The sequence below is a fragment of the Eleutherodactylus coqui genome, chromosome 8 (assembly GCF_035609145.1).
Source record: "Eleutherodactylus coqui strain aEleCoq1 chromosome 8, aEleCoq1.hap1, whole genome shotgun sequence".
NCBI lineage: Eukaryota > Metazoa > Chordata > Amphibia > Anura > Eleutherodactylidae > Eleutherodactylus > Eleutherodactylus coqui.
This window is the reverse complement of record NC_089844.1, coordinates 88381688-88400123: the sequence shown is the minus strand read 5'-3', so window position 1 is coordinate 88400123 and position 18436 is coordinate 88381688. Positions and strand designations below refer to the sequence as shown.

Sequence of the window (18436 nt, the reverse complement as noted above, 5' to 3'; positions counted from 1 at the left end):
GTGTAAAAGCACAGGAACGACCTGTTGGGCATCTGCATCCGACAAGTCAATCTTGTGTAAAATGGCCTTAAGTTTGCACTACCTTTTAGACAGTATTAGTAAATAAGCCCCATTGTGTCCAATGCAAAGGACATACTTGAGTTTACGCTTCTCTGGGAGCACTAGACCGTAACCCCATTCCTTATTAAGGATCTTTAATTCACTCTTTATAGTCTTATAAACACGTTAACTTTAATATCTTGGCCAAGACAATGAAGAAGGGGAAAGGAAAAAAAAAAATCATCCTGACCTCCTCCTCGTACACCAGACCATCTAAAGCCAACACATTAGTGCAGGAATGTTGCACTTCAAACACCTTCAGCTCCTCTCCTACCTTCTAAATGGAGGAGTAGGGGGACACAGAACTCCATTTGTAATACTTTCCAGGCACTTTTCCAAAATGCTGACATGTTCTGATGTAGAAATCCTGGAGCTTTCTATACACTTTTATGAGCAGAGTGGGTTCACACATCTTTTCCTGTTGTGGAATGAAGCCATTTTTTACTGCCTTTTTTCAGAGTGCTAAAAGGTATTTCAGAGATGAAGTGCCACAAAGGAGGGTTAATGGAGAAACCATAACATCAGCCCAACAAGGACTTGTGAATGAAGTTCTCATATAAGGGAAGCAAGGAACATAGAGCGGACATATGATAAAGTCATGAAAAAGTTTTTGCATGCTTTAGCTGACAACCAGAAACTACTAGCTGGAGACAATGACAAAAGGCAGAGGAGCCAAAAATCCCACCCACAGTGGGTGGGACGTAAGCAATCATACTCACAGTAAAACTAACCATATACATTACACCAAAGTTGGACAGAACCTTGGGATGTAAACGCCCCAAACACAAGACTGGTGGATGGCTCTGAGGGTCTACAGCATCCTTCCACCAACAGATGATATAAGGGAAAAGAAGGATCTGAGGCATTATCTCAACCCTGGATCCATTTGTTCTTCCTGGAGATAAGCCTCAGAGGAGTCTAGCTGCAGCCTTCTCCACTGTCCTCACTAAAAACACATGAACGGTCGGTTAATTGAGCATTCTTATGTATGGGGAATCTGGAGAAATAGCGGTTGGCTGAACAAGTTATTGAGGATGTAGAGGAATCTTAACGTGTATAAGGTGGGAGGGGTTGGGATCTCCCGAGTGTCAGGGAGAAGGACCAAGAATGTTGAATTTCAGCATGCCAGATCCTTTGTGGAAGGAGCAGCAATAGAACATCTCAACTAGATCTGGGCATACCCCAACAGGGCAGGATACCTAAGTAACAAGCTAGATGTTACCAAAAGGTTTCAGAAAGTCAAATTTGTTGTGTGGGAAAATATAAAAAAAATTAAAATATTAGGCATTGAGATTTTCTCAAGGTATTTTGGGTGAAGGAATTTCACTCATCCCTGAACTTGATCAACATTGTACTTGCTAAGTGAGCTTTTCAAAAATTCACTCATCACAAATTCTATGTAGGTTTATCAGTTTGGCCCAATTTTTGGACTATATTTTTTTAGTCTCCTAGTATTCATTAGATACTGGATAGTCTACTTTTATTTTGTGACCTACACATTTGAGATATTAAGTCTGGCATAGACTACGCATCAAAGTGTCAATTGAATGACATCTTACTATTACACGATTGAACTTAGATGTCTTCACGATTACTAAGTCACGGTCTGGTCATTTAGTCCTTTGCCATCGGACTCACCCTGACTTATACGTCCTCTGTTTTTGTTATTTTTTGTCTGTATGTTTGTCTGTCAGCCCATATTGGAAAGAATAAGTTTTATTGTGTTAAATTAATAAAAAAGTTTCATTTTAGATTGTCTAGTTCTGGTTAGGTTCAAGGTCAACATCTGCATGGAGTTTTTTTGTTCTCCCTGTGTTTATTTGGGTTTCCTCTCATATTCACCTATTAGTAGGTTTTGGTTAATACAGAATGGGAGCCCCAATGGAGAGAAAAAAAAATAAGAAATCTAATTATGTAAATCCCGCGTTATATGCATGTGCTATAGAAAGGCGATTATGAAACATTAAAAGAACAAACATACTCATGCAGATGTTGTCTGACATGAACCTAGGACCCCAGCACTGTAAGACACAGGACAGCCACCACCATCGGGATCAGCCGACATGAGTCGTTTGAAATTTGGATTCCCTGCAAACAGAAAGTTTTTGCAAAGTTTGACCTGAAACATGATTTAACTTGCTGTGTTTGCTCAACACTACACATAATATTCTATACCACTAATAGCGGGTGTCACCTTATCTGTAGTTACATGCATGGCTGCAAAAATCTGCTACAAATCCTCATGTGTAATATGTACATTTCACCTCTCTGTTGAAAGGTGTGAAATCTGCAATGAAAATCCCTACAGAAATTGACTTCTAGGGGCTTCTACCCACTAGCAGTTTTTAACACTGCATTATCGCAAGATTATGCTTTTGCAATTTTTGTGCGATGCGATTTTAACATGAGAAAGTCCCATTGAAAAAAACCACAGTGATATCGCAGAGTTTAAAAAAAAAACAAACAAAAAAAAAACCTAAGTGGGTAGAAGCCCTTAGGGTGCCTTTACACTTGCAAGAAAAACGCACAATTTTTGTGCAATGCGAGAATGAGTGAGGAAAAAAAAAAAAAAACCCTCGCGGAATTATGAAACCAATGATATTCAATGGTTTTCTTCAAGTTTGCGATATTTCCCTATGGAGCCTCCTTTTTTAATCGCATAGCAAATCATAAACTTGTATTTTTTGTGCAATGCGTTTTTAACATTAGAAAGTTTTTACGCCCCCCCCCCCCCCCCAAAAAAAAAAAAACACAAGTGGCTGCAATGTTTTTGCGAGAAAAAGCAGTGCCGATGCTCAAAAATTGCAGGAAAAAAGTTGTGACTTTCTCGCGGCGATATAACGATCGTCAGTGTGCAGGAGCCCTTACAGACAGTGCGGATATTTGATGCAAATTTCTACGCAAAACAATTCTGCGTGCGAGATGTAAAATTTACCATACCTTTTGGGCAAGTATACAGTCCATAGAAAGATTGACGTCGCAGTAACCATGCGCAGAGATGAGACCGGCTTTCCATAGTCTCAGTCAGTCCCCCTCCTCCACACGCTCCCCTCCCTAATCTATTTAACACTTGTAGATTGGAGTAAATTGATTTAATTACAAACTTTTAGCATTTGTTTGCTGACCCATTAGCAATCCATATCTGTGTTAGGGCATGTTCAAACCCTGGTAGGTGTTCAATGGTAAGACCAAAAGGAGCAACCACGACTGCCCTAGAAGAAAAAGTGCATCAGAAGCCATATTAAGGGCTCTCACACGACCGTATTGTAATTGCGTATTACCCGCGAGTACTTCGTGAACATAATACGCTGTAGCAAGTGGCCATAGACTTACTTAGTGTTTAAATCACAGCATGTTCTATCATGGAGTATATACACCAAGACAATTCACGGAAATGGCGGCCTGCAGCAAATTACAACCATCTGAGCCCGGCCCAAGGCAAATGTTAAGAAAATAAATTCACATGCGGCAGATTTGTTATAGAAACTTCTGTAAATGGGGCTTGTAGAAATCTACGTGCTTCCTGCCAAAATGAAGCTATTCAGATGAACGGTGCCGATTTTCAGTTGCAAATATGTCTGCAACAAAATGCGCTTCGTGTTAACGCCAGCAGTCGCTTCTACTGGGACTACTGCATGGCTTCACCACACGGAAAAAGCGTCATTGGCGTTTTATATGTTGCCGTTTTTCCAATTGAGATCAATATGAAAACTAGAGATTAATTATGCGCCACTGAGAATTTTGGGCAGACATTAAAAAATCACTGATTGTTGATGCATGTTCAGCCACTTGATATAGTTATAAACTGGACAAATAATATATTTGGACATTTAACTGACCGGGAGCAATGATCCCAATGCCTGCACATTACAATCTACGAAGCTTTTGTGCAGCATTAAGAATACAGAGCAATATGGCTGACATTTCAGTAGATAGAAGTTTACCCGATGCAAGCAGGAGGCATCCAATATAATGGAAGGCATCTGAAAAACGGACATACCCTGCAGCTCTGTCGCTGCCCGTCAGCAGGATGTTATACAGTCTGCTTCCTGCTAGAATTTGTAGCGTAGCAGTAATAGGAGGTCCCTCTAAAAGGCCTGGCTGGCAAGTGAGGCAGGCTTTGGTATTGCTGTAGTGGCCCAGAGTTAATGGGGCCCCACAATGTATGCACGCATTTGATTTGTGCCTATGTGTTGTCAGCTTCTTTTATGTTGTATGAATATGATGTGTATTGCATAGCTGCAGTACTAAATGGGTTAAACGTCTAGTATGTGAGCTGTGTGGAAAATGTATCTCGTTTGCCATCTGATTGTGCTATGTATATGTGATTGCAAGAAGTTCTTGCAAGGGAGAGGAGCATCTGGAGTCCTGCAAATGAGCAACACAGATACCATCGGTTCTATCTGGGCCGGAAAGGAAGAGGCTGAGAGGTATCCACCAGCCTTTCCTGGGCCTGCTTTACCCAGGAGAGGCCAGTGCTGTTCCTAAACACACAGACACAGAGAGAGAAACCTTCATGCAGCGTGGAGTGCCTGTCACATGTGAGTACTGACCGGTAGAGAGAGTAAAGGAGTTTGGCGAGGAACAGAACCCCACAGATAACCTGGACTGTGGATTCTTCGGCTATCCTGTGATTTTCCTCTCTGTCACACCACTTTGTGTTCTGCAGCATTTTCCTGCTGATGTGAGTTTTACCACTGTTAGACTGCACAGTTATTTTTCAAGTAAACGAGCACCGACGACTGTTCCTGGCTTTGCTCCTTAAGAATTTCCCTGTGTGAGGATCACTTATTTCATCATCTGGATTTACCGTGGAGGAAGGAACGGTGGCGTCACAAGTGACAGGACTTTTAAGGTAATCTACGTTTTGGGTTACCTCTGTGAAAGTTCCCCCAGAGGTAACTTGGACGGGTCCCGTGCTACCCCCATAGACACTGAGGGTAGCAAGCGGAGAAGACAGCTTGAGTATTGTTCCTTAAGGTTCATTTAGACAAGCAGATTTCTTGTTTGAACGAGCCAACGATGTCAAGAGTTTAATCATGCAGCCCGATTACATTGCAGATACATTGGCTCATTCTAACGAGAAGTTGCTCATCCATTTACATTCGCTGTATAAGTGAATGATCAATGTTTAAACCGATCGATTAGTGAATAAAATGAACGATGACTGAAAAATCGAACGATCGTTGGTTTCGTTTATACTGACCGATTATCGTTCATTTCCACTCATTTTAAAAATAACTGTTCTGTGTAGAAGGGTATTTAACCAGCACCAAACCAAACTTCCCAAGAGGGGTTTCTGGCCTTTATTCGGCTTTCACAGGCGCCTTTTCCTCTAGGAGCCAGGGTCCGCACGCTGCAGCTAACACAAGGAGACTCCCTCTCCTCCGCAGCACTTGTCTAACAGCTATGTGACAACACCGTGACCACGCAGAACATCACCCCTTTCATAACTTCTGGTCATCTAGTAACTGGACCCTCCTGTTACCTGCCTTCCTGCCATTGTGTCTGGGGCACATATTTACCAAAACAGGTACGAGGATAAAGAAAAAAAAAAGCCACACTCTAACAGTACATTTTAAAAACTTCTGGCTGGGTGACTTAGGGCTCTTGCGGGTTTCTTGTGCTTTTTTTTTTCCACGCGCTATTTAACACAAATGTCAATGGGACTGTCTAATGTTAAAAACGCATCGCACAAACGCGAAAGAAAAATGCAGGGAGAGGGGGAGAGGGAGACAAATAGTGTTAGGAATGTTCTTGTACATTATACAAAATAGAAAGAGCGTCCATGGCACTCCCAAAGGCAGCCACTTTAGTGCGGAGGATGGAAGACTTCAATCACGGCGCAAGTTCCAGGTCTAAAGGCCTCTGACCCCTTATCCTCCAATCACATATCCAGAAGTAGAAAAGATAGATAGAAAAAAAATGCAATATGGTCGAAACGTCATTTGTGCTTTTTAAACTGAGGAAATAAAGTCCATACGTATGGATCTACTATTGAGTTCCTGAGTGCTGCACTTGTACATTATACAGACAACCCATTAATGGTGAAATGTGTAAAGTTTAGTATTTCCTGTAGGGGATTTGAACGGTGAAAACTGGCCATACACATTAGACCAGCTGGACTAACCAGTATACATCTAATGTGTATGTCCCAACTGGAGATGTGAAGGTAGATAAGGATCAGGTAGTTTTATTTGAAGATGCCCAATCTTCTTGTGAGATAAGCTGAGGACAGAACTTTCTATACCAGGAAAGATCTTTGAACAAATTATTAAAAAGCATGTATGCAAGTACTTGATCTGGAGGAGGGGATTGATGGAAAACTGATCAAATTTGCACACAACACAAAGCTAGGAGGGATAGCTAACACTAGGGAAGAGAAAGCGAGAGGAAGTTCCAAAAGCTTGCACAGTGGGCAGCGACTAACAGAATGGTATTTAAAGGAGATGTCTCGAGGAAGCAGTGATTTTTTTTTTTGCCCAGTCCCCCTAATTAAACATACATTACTAAGCCCCCCTGTAAATGACATTTCTAGCTGGTTTGTACTTACCGTTCCAGCGTTTCAGCAACTTATAAAAGTTTCCCCAAGATGGCCGCCGGCTCTTTCCCCGTCGCTCGCTGCAGCCCGACGTGCGCGCTCCCGAGACGCTGCCAGCCGTGTCTCCATGGCAACCGGACGCCGCGCAGCCGCCGACCAGACGCCGCGCAGCCGCCGACCAGACGCCGCGCAGCCGCCGACCAGACGCCGCGCAGCCGCCGACCAGACGCCGCGCAGCCGCCGACCAGACGCCGCGCAGCCGCCGACCAGTCACCCACCGCCAGGCAGCAGGTAACCGGCGCTAGCCCCCGGCTCCCCAGCGCTAGACCCTCAGCCCAGGTGAACATCACCCCCGACCCATCACTTACCCCCCTGGCCCAGCGCTAGTTCCCCCGGCCTAGCGACAGCCCCCCCCCCCCCGGCCTAGCGACAGCCCCCCACCGCAGCGGCAGCCCCCCCCCGGCCTAGCGACAGCCCCCCCATCGCAGCGGCAGCCCCCCCCGGCCTAGCGACAGCCCCCCCCGGCCTAGCGACAGCCCCCCCATCGCAGCGACAGCCCCCCCCCCCCGGCCTAGCAACAGCCCCCCCATCGCAGCGGCAGCCCCCCCCCGGCCTAGCGACAGCCCCCCCATCGCAGCGGCAGCCCCCCCCCGGCCTAGCGACAGCCCCCCCCGGCCTAGCGACAGCCCCTCCATCGCAGCGACAGCCCCTCCATCGCAGCGACAGCCCCTCCATCGCAGCGACAGCCCCTCCATCGCAGCGACAGCCCCCCCCCCGGCCTAGCGACAGCCCCCCCCCGGCCTAGCGACAGCCCCCCCATCGCAGCGACAGCCCCCCCCCCCCGGCCTAGCGACAGCCCCCCCCATCGCAGCGACAGCCCCCCCCCCGGCCTAGCGACAGCCCCCCCCATCGCAGCGACAGCCCCCCCCGGCCTAGCGACAGCCCCCCCCATCGCAGCGACAGCCCCCCCCGGCCTAGCGACAGCCCCCCCCCCCCATCGCAGCGACAGCCCCCCCCCCCCATCGCAGCGACAGCCCCCCCCCCCCATCGCAGCGACAGCCCCCCCCCCCCCATCGCAGCGACAGCCCCCCCCCCCCCCCCCATCGCAGCGACAGCCCCCCCCCCCATCGCAGCGACAGCCCCCCCCCCCATCGCAGCGACAGCGACGACAGCCCCCCCCCCTCTGGCGCAGCGGCAGCCCCCCCCCATCGCAGCGGCAGCCCCCCCCGGCCTAGCGGCAGCCCCCCCATCGCAGCGACAGCCCCCCCCCCCGGCCTAGCGACAGCCCCCCCCATCGCAGCGGCAGCCCCCCCCCCCCGGCCTAGCGACAGCCCCCCCCATCGCAGCGGCAGCCCCCCCCCCCCGGCCTAGCGACAGCCCCCCCCATCGCAGCGGCAGCCCCCCCCCCATCGCAGCGGCAGCGACGACAGCCCCCCCCTCCGGCGCAGCGGCAGCCCCCCCCGGCCCATCACTTACCTGGACGGCAGGGCAGCTGGGCGGCTTCTCCGGACAGCTGGGCGGCTCTGCACCTTCCTCTAACAGAGGAAGGTACAGAATGGCCGCTCCAGCGCGCTCCCGAGCAGTGACAGCTCATCTGCGCATGCGCAGAAGAGCTGTAGCGGGGAGCACACTGAAGCGGCTCGTGCTGAAAGGAGAAGACCGGACTGCGCAAGCGCGTCTAAAAAAGCAAGCTGCCAGCGAATTTAGACGGAACCATGGAGACGAGGACGCTAGCAACGGAGCAGGTAAGTGGAATAACTTCTGTATGGCTCATATTTAATGCACGATGTATATTACAAAGTGCATTAATATGGCCATATGGAAGTGTATACCCCCACTTGGTTTCGCGAGACCACCCCTTTAACAAGGAGAAATGCAAAGTCCTACATCTGGGCAAGAAAAATGAAGGAGGCACATACAGAATGGGAGGAATTGGGCTAAGCAGCAGCACATGTGAAAAAGACGGGTATACTAATAGATCATAGACTGAACATGAGTCAACAATGTGACGCAGCAGCTAAAAAAAAGCAAACACAATTCTGGGATGTATTAAGAGAAGCATAGAGTCTAGATCACATGAGGTCATTATCCCCCTCTACTCTTCCTTAGTCAGAAATACTCTTCCTCATCTGAAATACTGTGTCCAGTTCTGGGCCCCCCACTTTAAAAAAGACAAACCGGAGCAAGTTCAGAGAACAGTTAGCAAGATGGTGAACGGTCTGCAAATCATGTCCTATGAGGAACAGTTAAAGGATCTGGGAATGTTCAGCTTACAAAAAAGAAGGCTGAGAGGAGACTTAATAGCTGTCTACAAATATGTGAAGGGCTGTCACAGTGCAGAGGGGTCAGCCCTATTCTCATTTGTACAAGGAAAGACTAGAAGCAATGGGATGAAACTGAAATGGTGGAGACACAGATTAGATATTACCGTAGACAGTGAGGGGGATCAATGCGTGCAACAGGTTGCCATGGGAGGTGGCGAGTTCTCCTTCAATGGAAGTGTTCAAACAAAGGCTGGACAAATATCTGTCTGGGGTGATTTAGGAATCCTGCACTGAGCAGGGGGTTGGACCCGATGACCTTGGAGGTCCTTTCCAACTCTATTATTTGATTAAAAAAGTTATCGTTTGGCCTAGATGCATGCTCTGACTGGATGACAAAATTGGGAATTTGTTCATTAGTCCATCAGTTTCTGCATACAAAATACAACCCCCCCCCCCCCCAAAAAAAAACAAAATAATACAAAAACATAACAGATTAGCCCATATAAACAGGCAGTCATTCACTTATGACCGACTGCCTGCTTACAGTGAATGGAGGTAGGTCGGAACAATCTCCAACCTGCTCCGCCTCCAATCACTCTGATACTTGGTCCTGCATAAAAGCATAGGAACAATTATAGTTATCGCTGGGACGACCTTTCAAGCGTCTCCTGTGTAAAAGGGGCTCTTAGGGTGGCCTTACTCGGAACACATACAAAAAGTGCAATAGTTGTCTCATGTAAAACACAGGACCCAATAAAGCTACTCCGCAAGAAAGCGCTCAGTAGTTGCTAGTTGCCTTTTTTCAGCTCAAGGAAACACAGTGACCAGTAAGTGACTTCTCGCAAAGTGTAGACAGGAGCCAACCTTGACGTAAACATTACTCTGTTGCCGGAGGCTTTCAAGTTGGACCAACTACGAGAGGAACAAGCTTTATAGCGTCATTTGTAATATAACCTGGTAACAAGAGTATAACTGGACACTGTAATACTCCCGACAATGGGAGATTGAACTTTCCTCAAACTAGTTCATGATTTTTGCTGTTTGTGTTGCAGCCAAACTACAGCCTTGTACTTCAGTGTATACATGTTATTTCTGTGTGACGTTTATAAAACCCCTTTTTTTTTGAGCAGCATAATAGGCAAGCAAAGTTCCTTTGAAAGTTACGACTGTAACCTACAATTGCCCGCGATACCCCTAATGCAATTCCTAGCAGAACATCATCATCAGAGGCCAAGTTTGTCGTGGCTGGAGCATAGGAGTTTAGTAACTGTTACCAGTCTACATGGACAAGACTATTATATATGACACCAATAAGCAAACCCCGACACAAACTGAATTCGTCATCCCTATTGTGGCCCCAGTTTGTCACTTTCTACTGGTCCACACTAAGGTGGAAGGGAAAGCTACCCTCACAGCACCATGTCAGATAGTACAGCCGAGTTTTGGGGTCCCAACCATAGGACACTCTTGGATCAACTTGTCTGATAGCCCTTCTAACAAGAAAGCATTGTTTAAAGTAAGTGGACAACCCTTTTAAGACAATTTTTTGCATTTCTGGAAAGAGTTTAAATATCCCTTCATAAAAATCTTATTTGCATAGTACTAGCTTATTCCATAGCGCTTTCAGGTAATTTTTATTTATTACCCCCCACCAAGCTGGGTACTCATTTTACCGACCTGAGAAGGATGGAAGGCTGAATCGACCTTGAGCCGGCTACATGAAGCACGCGGGGATTGAACTCACAGCCTTCAGGCCGTGCTGCCTTAGCAATCTGCGCCATACGAGGCTCTCCAACTCCTATACAGATTGCCCCTTAACTTTCCCAAACTTGTGCGTAGCACATCTGCCTGTTCATACCAATTCCAAATCCTACACCACTACCCGATTTTCAGTTTGCAATACTTAAAGGGGTTGTCCCTAGGCAGCAAGTGGGTCTATACACTTCTGTATGGCCATAATAATGCACTTTGTAATATACATTGTGCATTAATTATGAGCCATACAGAAGTTATAAAAAGTTTTTTACTTACCTGCTCCGTTGCTAGCGTCCTCGTCTCCATGGTGCCGACTAATTTTTGGCCTCCGATGGCCAAATTAGCCGCGCTTGCGCAGTCCGGGTCTTCAGCAGTCTTCTATGGAGGCGCTCGTGCCAGAGAGCGGCTCCGTGTAGCTCCGCCCCGTCACGTGCCGATTCCAGCCAATCAGGAGGCTGGAATCGGCAGTGGACCGCACAGAAGAGCTGCAGTCCACGAAGACAGAGGATCCCGGCGGCCATCTTCAGCGGTGAGTATTGAAGTCACCGGAGCGCGGGGATTAAGGTAAGCGCTCCGGTAAACTTTCTTTACTTCCCTGCATCGGGGTTGTCTCGCGCCGAACGGGGGGGGGGTTGAAAAAAAAAAAAAAAAACCCGTTTCGGCGCGGGACAACCCCTTTAATATCTACCACTGTACATATTCCCAAAGAAGACGTATTCAACCTCCTTAGTTCTACAGCTAATGGTACATTTGGTTTAGGGACATAATGAATGTTTAGGAATTGCTACAAAGGACACCGGATGAGCATCGCCACTACAGTTCACAAGCTACATTTATTTCCCAACCTCCTAGAAGGCGGCCAGACGGGTGGAGACAAAACAAACCGACAAGTATATTGTTTACTCACTAAATATAGTACTAGCGGTAGAGACATAGAACCACCAAAAGATACATGACCGGACTACAGAGGTAGTCATTACATGGGTCTAACTAGTACTCCCCTTATGTACTTCTTAGCAACATACTTTTTGCACCAGGAGATTTAAATTTGCACAGGGCTCCCTGGATAAAACTATTGGGGCAGAAGGGTCTTGTGGGCCCCCTGAAGTTCAAAAGGGTAAGTGCAGCTAATTTCTGCACCCCATTTTATTACAGCCATGCTTCTCAAGAGAAGTGAGCTATACAATGCATCTTCACTGCTCTTTATTGACTTCTGTCCTTCCTGGTAATAAGGAATCGTCCAGGTTATAATCCTGGCTTCTTGATTTTTCTTTCTCAACATGCAAATATTAAGGCCGTATGTACATGGCAGATAGAGAGTCGTGTCCAAGATTCATGGGCATGACTCTCGTGAAATTAGGACATGCTGTGAATTTTCCGTCTCACTGCATTGCTGAGAGAGAAAAATTGCCCATGTAAATAGATCCATTAGAACAATGGGGTCTATTTTTGTGTGTCTCACAAGGCACAAAACTTGTGCAAGAATACCGGCAGTGTAAATAGAGCATTAGGCCTTATTCACATGGGTGTATTTTTCATCAGTGTTTTGTGAGCCAAAAATCAGGAGTGGGTCCAAAATACGGAAGAAATGCAAATCTTTCCATTATACTTTCTCTCCACTTCTGGTTTTGGTTCACAAAACACTGATGAAAAATACCCTTAGGCTCATGCACAAAGAAGAAGGAAGGATGGGTGGTGTGCATTTGGTGCAAGTGTCTCCATTATGATTTTTTGCTGATAGAAGTAATATAAAGTCTAGGGCACAAAATTGTGAAATATAATGGGCAACTCTTGAACAAACTTTGACCAAAAATAAGACATGCTGCTATATTTTTTTTTTTTTATTGGTTCGAGAGAAGTTGCAAAGGAACATGGACCTATTTAAATCAATGGGGTTTTTTCCACTGCAAGTTCCATCCATATCGCAATCCGCTGGAACTTGCATGTGAATATTGCCCATGTAAATACACCTTTAGGCCGCATGCAGACGGCCTGGTCGGATCCCGCTGCGAGAATTTTCGCAGTGAGACCCAACCTGCGCCAATGCAGGGACCAGTGCGGCTCTGGCTCTCTGACGTGATGGCTGCTGTCCAGCCGGCGCATGTGCAGAGCGGAGCCGGCGGCCCGGGAGTGACAATTCTGTGCGGGCCTCTGCGAGACGCGCACAGAAATAGAGCATGCCACGATTTGTTTTCCGCGTGTTTTCACGTGGACAAATCGCGGCCGTCTGCCTAGGATTGCGTTTTCTAATGCAATCCTGTGGCAGCGGCCACGGGCGGAAATTCTGCGGGAAATCCCGCTGCAGAATTTCCGCCCGTGCGCAGGGGGCCTTAGGCTGGGTTTACATCGGGCGGAATTGCCGAGAGGAAAGTTTGCACGGCAATTCTGCCCATGGCTCCTAATCCCAGGATTATCCAGCAAAGTAGATAAGATTTTGCAAAAATCTTGTCCACACGCTGCGGCCAAGCTGCATGAAAACCGACATGCGGCGCGGAATTCCACAGCATGCCAATTCTTTGTCATTTCTGCAGCGGCCCCTCCGCTCTATGGGGAGAGAAAGCCACAGCGGAATGCCGACTGCAAAACCGCTTCAAAACCCAGAGTTTAAGGCCACAGGTTTTTAAGCTGCGCTTATTCTATGGAAATCTCGCGATTTTGCGGTGTGGCCATTCCGCGAGAATTCCGTCCAGTGTGACCCCAGCCTTAGGCTAGGGGCACACTAGCGTATTTTAGGACTGTAATTCCACAGACAGCACACTGCCCCATTATAACTCATCAGGCTATACATGGATGCTTACAGTGGAGAAATAGGACATGCAATACACGTGAATATGCGTCGTCCATGTACATCAGACAGCGCATGGACTAGTGTCCGCGTGCAGGTTACAGACGCAACTTGCAGTTACACTAGTGTGCACCCAGCCTTAGTAAAATGCCATTAGTAGGAATTTTTTTACTTAAGCGTCAAGTCAGAAAGCAAACCGAATACATGTCTGCAAAAAACTCTAAAAGGTTGTCTGCACTATGACCTTCCAATAGTGGCTTCTCAACTTCACAATGCACAGCATGAGCCAAAACTTTATCTGAAATCAATTAATGTCCTGGTTTCAGACCAGTTAGCGGTAGGTTACTTCAAAGGAGAAGTGAAGAGACCCAGACACACTGTCTATTGTACTGCGCTTATCTCCAAGCATGTCTGAGCTCAAATCAACAGGAAAGTGCAAGTCACGTTCACAGCCCATTCTGCATGACAAAGAGGAATGTTTTGCACACTGATCACCTCTGTGCTGAGGACCCCTCAGATACCTTTCATGGGAAACCAAGCTGCTTCCAAAACCATAGGCTTATCCACATGAAATGGCTGCAAGACTAATTAAAATGTAAATGTCTAATGCTCATCATCAGGGAATATAGGGGGCTCTGTCAGACAGCAAGCTGCTGAGTGGTCTTCCCACCCATATTAATATGTACATTAATTGACTTAACCCCTTTTTGTCCTGTAGATAAAAAAAAAAAAATCAAGACATCTGCAAGGTAATTGAGTCTTCAGCAGCTGGCTATAAACTTGCCAATTATGTGGCTCTACAGGGCAAGCTGACATAAAGGCAATGCTGATAACCCAGCTCTGCAAGAGGATGCAGACATACTGATTTCATGAAGATGAAAAAGTGGCTATAGGATAACTGTTGGCCAGACTCCATAAACATTAGAACAGATGCATCCAGCAACAGAGATTAAATGTATATATATGTTTGACATTTTATAGCGAAATTGCATTTTCAAAGGTTTGCACCTGAGCGACACACTTTCTAGGAACTTAAAGGGGGTTTCCTGGAATGAATGGACTTGTACTCAGGATAGGATATCACTAGTCGATCAGGTGGATTCCACTGCCTTGGATCCTACTGATCCGCTATTCATTGCAGGACTGTGGAGTCTGTCTCATTTTGGTTAAGTCAGAAGAAATGTACCAACTGCAGCTTATTAAAAAATAGATATATAATAAATATAGTATAATTAGTTCAGTGCAGAATTTATTGCGTATTTTCATTCATAGGAATTTAACAAACTCTTGAAATGTCCTATTGCTAAGTTTATGGTTTATTGCATATTTACAATGTTGTGAAGTTTTGCATTCTGAAATTGTATTCCAATAAATCTATTTATAAAGCTTGATTATTTTATCTTAAGGCCGGTGATACACGGTCGTATTTGAGTTGTGGAATCCGCGATCGTCACCCGCGCAGACGATCCATGGCATTCTACATCCATTCAGAGGATAGAACATTCGCAAGTGTGCTCACATGAGCGGACCGCATTTGCGATTTCCATGAGTGTAAATAGAATCTCAGTATGTTCCATTTTTGTGCAGATTCCAGACGAACGGCTTCTATTGGAGTCAATGGAAGCTGTCTGACCCACAGCCCATCCGCAAATGACATCGTAGATAGGTCACAGGTACCACATCATTGCTTAGAGATGGCATGGGTAAAACAATGGATGGAAAAATAGTACTGCGCATGACTGACAGCAAGTCGCTGCAGTCATCCACAATACATAAAATACGCAGGGTCACCAGCCTCGGTCAGAGCTATATTCCGCTGTGGGCTCCTGCATGTGCCATCCAACCTGCTCATGTGCAGCCGGCCTTCATGGTGATGAAAATCCTGATGTTACCATTTTAATACAGCAAATTTATTACCTTAAATAACATCATATAGGAAGGAGTAGTGAGTTGAAGTCTGGTAAAATTGAGCAGTCGGAGGTTTGGCTTACGGACTCCACAGCACTAGTTCACTGGACCTTTTTGTTCCTGCACTGAGCGGATTTCTGCAGGAAGCAGACAGTTCCATTCTCACTGCAGTGGCAAGGCTTAGTATTACAGGCCACATTACCATTCACATCACCAGGAGCTTTGCCTGTAATACCATGCCTAGCCATTGCAGTTGGCCTGTCCGCTTGCTGCAGAAGTCAGCTCAGTACATGAGCACACCAGCCTGTCAAAACAGTTGATCAACAGGTATCCAGTGTGGCAGACCTAAAGGGACATTTACACAGGATGATTACACAAAGTTTGTTCAAACAAAGGAAAATGCACGATAATAGTTATGTCTAAATGAAAAACATTGTTTACTATTTCGTTTTTGTTTGTCACTCACTTTCAAACAGCCTACAAAAAAAATAATAATAAGTCGCTGAATTGCTCACGTCTCGCTGTGTGTAAACGCTCCCCACTTAACATAGAATGTGAAGCGCTGAGCCAGCGGTGATCTGCCCATCTAAATGCTCTGCACTAGCAGTGACATCACAGATCATTTAGCCGACAGTTATCCATTGTAAATGAAGCACAAGACTAGACCATCAATAAACAACTTACTACCCGAGAATCCCTTTAATCACAGTCTATGGACATTTGCGACCATAGCTCCGTTTGGAGCACTCTGTGATCCCTCATACGCTAGAATAAAGTCTCATGCATGCCAAATCCTTCAGGAGCCTACTAGAGTCGTAGGCACTGTGTGTGTGGTTGCGTGGTGTCTTGGTGTACCCCCAGAGAGTAGAGCAGTGCTTCTAAAGCAGAATACCCCATGCCAAAATTTTAAAAACAGTATATTATGGATTCCTGCCAAAGTTTCTTGGTTTATACAAAGTGTGAATTTGTGGCCCTGCAGCTTCAGTAGAACCACAATTCATAGCAAGCTATTACTAGAACTTGCAGTTGTACAAAAGGGACCCTACAAGTTCCCAGTGTCTGATGGGGACAGGCCCACTGCCCTGTGAAGTTGAAAGTCACATTCCTGTCTTATTGGAAGAGTGTATAATATATGAAGTCTGGGAAGCATCAAATTTCATGGCTGTTTGTCTCCAGTGTTTCCACCCTCCATCACATCTCCCCAGCTCTTTAAATAAAAAGACAGCAACAGAAATATATTTGCCTAGTAGTTCATAGACCTCCATCCACCCACACAGATAAACATAGTAAGCAGCAGACGAAGAAATTCCCGGGAGGAACGCTGGCTCTCTTCCCACAATATGTTTGTATAGTATTCCAGCTAGCTGGGGCTTTTGCTGTGCTGCAAGATCCCATGTGCAGTGTCTTACTGTGTCCCAAGCACATATGTGCCTTAACCCGGAAAGACCCCCAAAACATGTCACAGGAGACCTTAAGGAAATAACTTTCTTCAAGACCCTATAAAAATTACATTATAGTCCAAGCTCTTGCAAAACACCCCCAACAAGATATCAGAGGAGGCCGTTATGGTCTTACATACAGCAAGAGACTATATACACAAATGACTGTTTCTGCCCCAGGCCCTATAGACTCCATGACACCGACACCTGATGTCCTAATGATCTCACAGGGTATGGCATTTTACTATATACAATGTCTAGCAATAGCTCAGAAGAGCACTATGCTCCAGTACACATCAAGTATCTAGGCACAATAATATTCTTGGGGTTATATTATATATAGTCTGAGGCCACCACTTAGAAAGCCCCCCCCCCCCAAGAGTTTAATTACCAACTATACAGACAAGAGAAGTGCCAGAGTTCTCTATATACATTAATATTGTTTCCTTAAATGCACATTATTAATAGTGGTCTAGACCAGGAGCCCCAACACATTGAGGTAGGAGACCACCTTCTATGGAAGCTCTATCCCAAGCCACAATATATAAGCCCCTACCACCTGGAAAGACCTCAAGTCACAAGAGGCCACTAGTGTCTAGCATGCAGCAAGTGACTGTGCACTAACCTTAATGTGACCCTACCACTTAGGGTGGACCTTAATGGACTACTTTACTTTAGAGGGTCTTCCTATCCACACAGTACATGCACTGCAGTGCATTCCTCAGCTGCTGCAGAACCTCAGTGGACAACTCTGCAGATGATCCTTCCTTCCAGCAGGGCAGGACTCGCAGCTATATCTAATCGTCCTATTGTGTTTGGACACTGATACAATGTTGCAATTCAGCACAGAGTATTTATTTATTTATTTTCTCACCTCTGATTACAACAATGTTGCAGATTTCTTCGTGTTGTTGCCGGTTCTGCAGCTGATCAGGCGCTTCCTAGCAATCCCATAGACTGGCCATGGATGGGGCTGAGCAATCACAGCAGCAACAGCGGATGGGAAGGAGGTTTTCCCCTGCAGCAATCCTCATCTTCCAGGCAGGACACCTCCCCCTGCACCCAGGACAAGGAGAAGACCTCCCGCCTCCCCCCAACCCCAGCAGCACTCACTGGGGATCCAAGGGGAAGGACTGTGCAAAAAGTTCAGTGCAAACAGCCAGAGCCCGGGACACTGTGTCTGAGAGAGGAGGAAGTGGCTGGCTGCTCCAATGGGTGTCTGGAGCTGTAATTAAGCAGGCATTACACATCATTTCCTCCACAGAGCAGAGGGGAGGGCTGGAGAGGGAGGGACAAGGCAGAGGGAAGGGAATTGGCTCCATGGATGAGGCAGGGAGGGCTGGAGGAGGGATGGGGACAGGTTCAGCCACCTTCATAGTCATGCATTACAATGCTGATTAGGTGTTGTGCTGCTCTGGGTAATTGGATAGAGTTTGTGTTAATGGAAAGCATTTCCCTTCAAATTGCAAAAATCAGTAGAAGTCTTTCTGAGTTGTTCTGTGCAAATGCTGGATCTGTTCTTGGGAAAGCTGGAACAGCTAGCAGAATAAAATCTCCAGAACAGGAGCTCCTATCCAGAGCCGCCAACTGTCCCGAAATTCCTGGATTACTCAGTAAAAATAGGAGACTTTTTCCAGTGTCTTTT

At 46.4% G+C, this 18436-nt stretch overlaps 1 protein-coding gene across 1 annotated transcript in view; it reads right to left on the bottom strand.

The window, feature by feature from the left end:
* The window catches only part of ACVR1 (activin A receptor type 1), a 110961-nt gene extending 92958 nt beyond the window's left edge, over positions 1-18003 (bottom strand). The window contains exon 1 of the mRNA XM_066576001.1: positions 17666-18003. The gene's annotated coding sequence lies outside the window, so the exon portion shown is untranslated. The remainder of the gene's footprint in view (positions 1-17665) is intronic.
* Between the last annotated feature and the right edge of the window lie 433 nt (positions 18004-18436).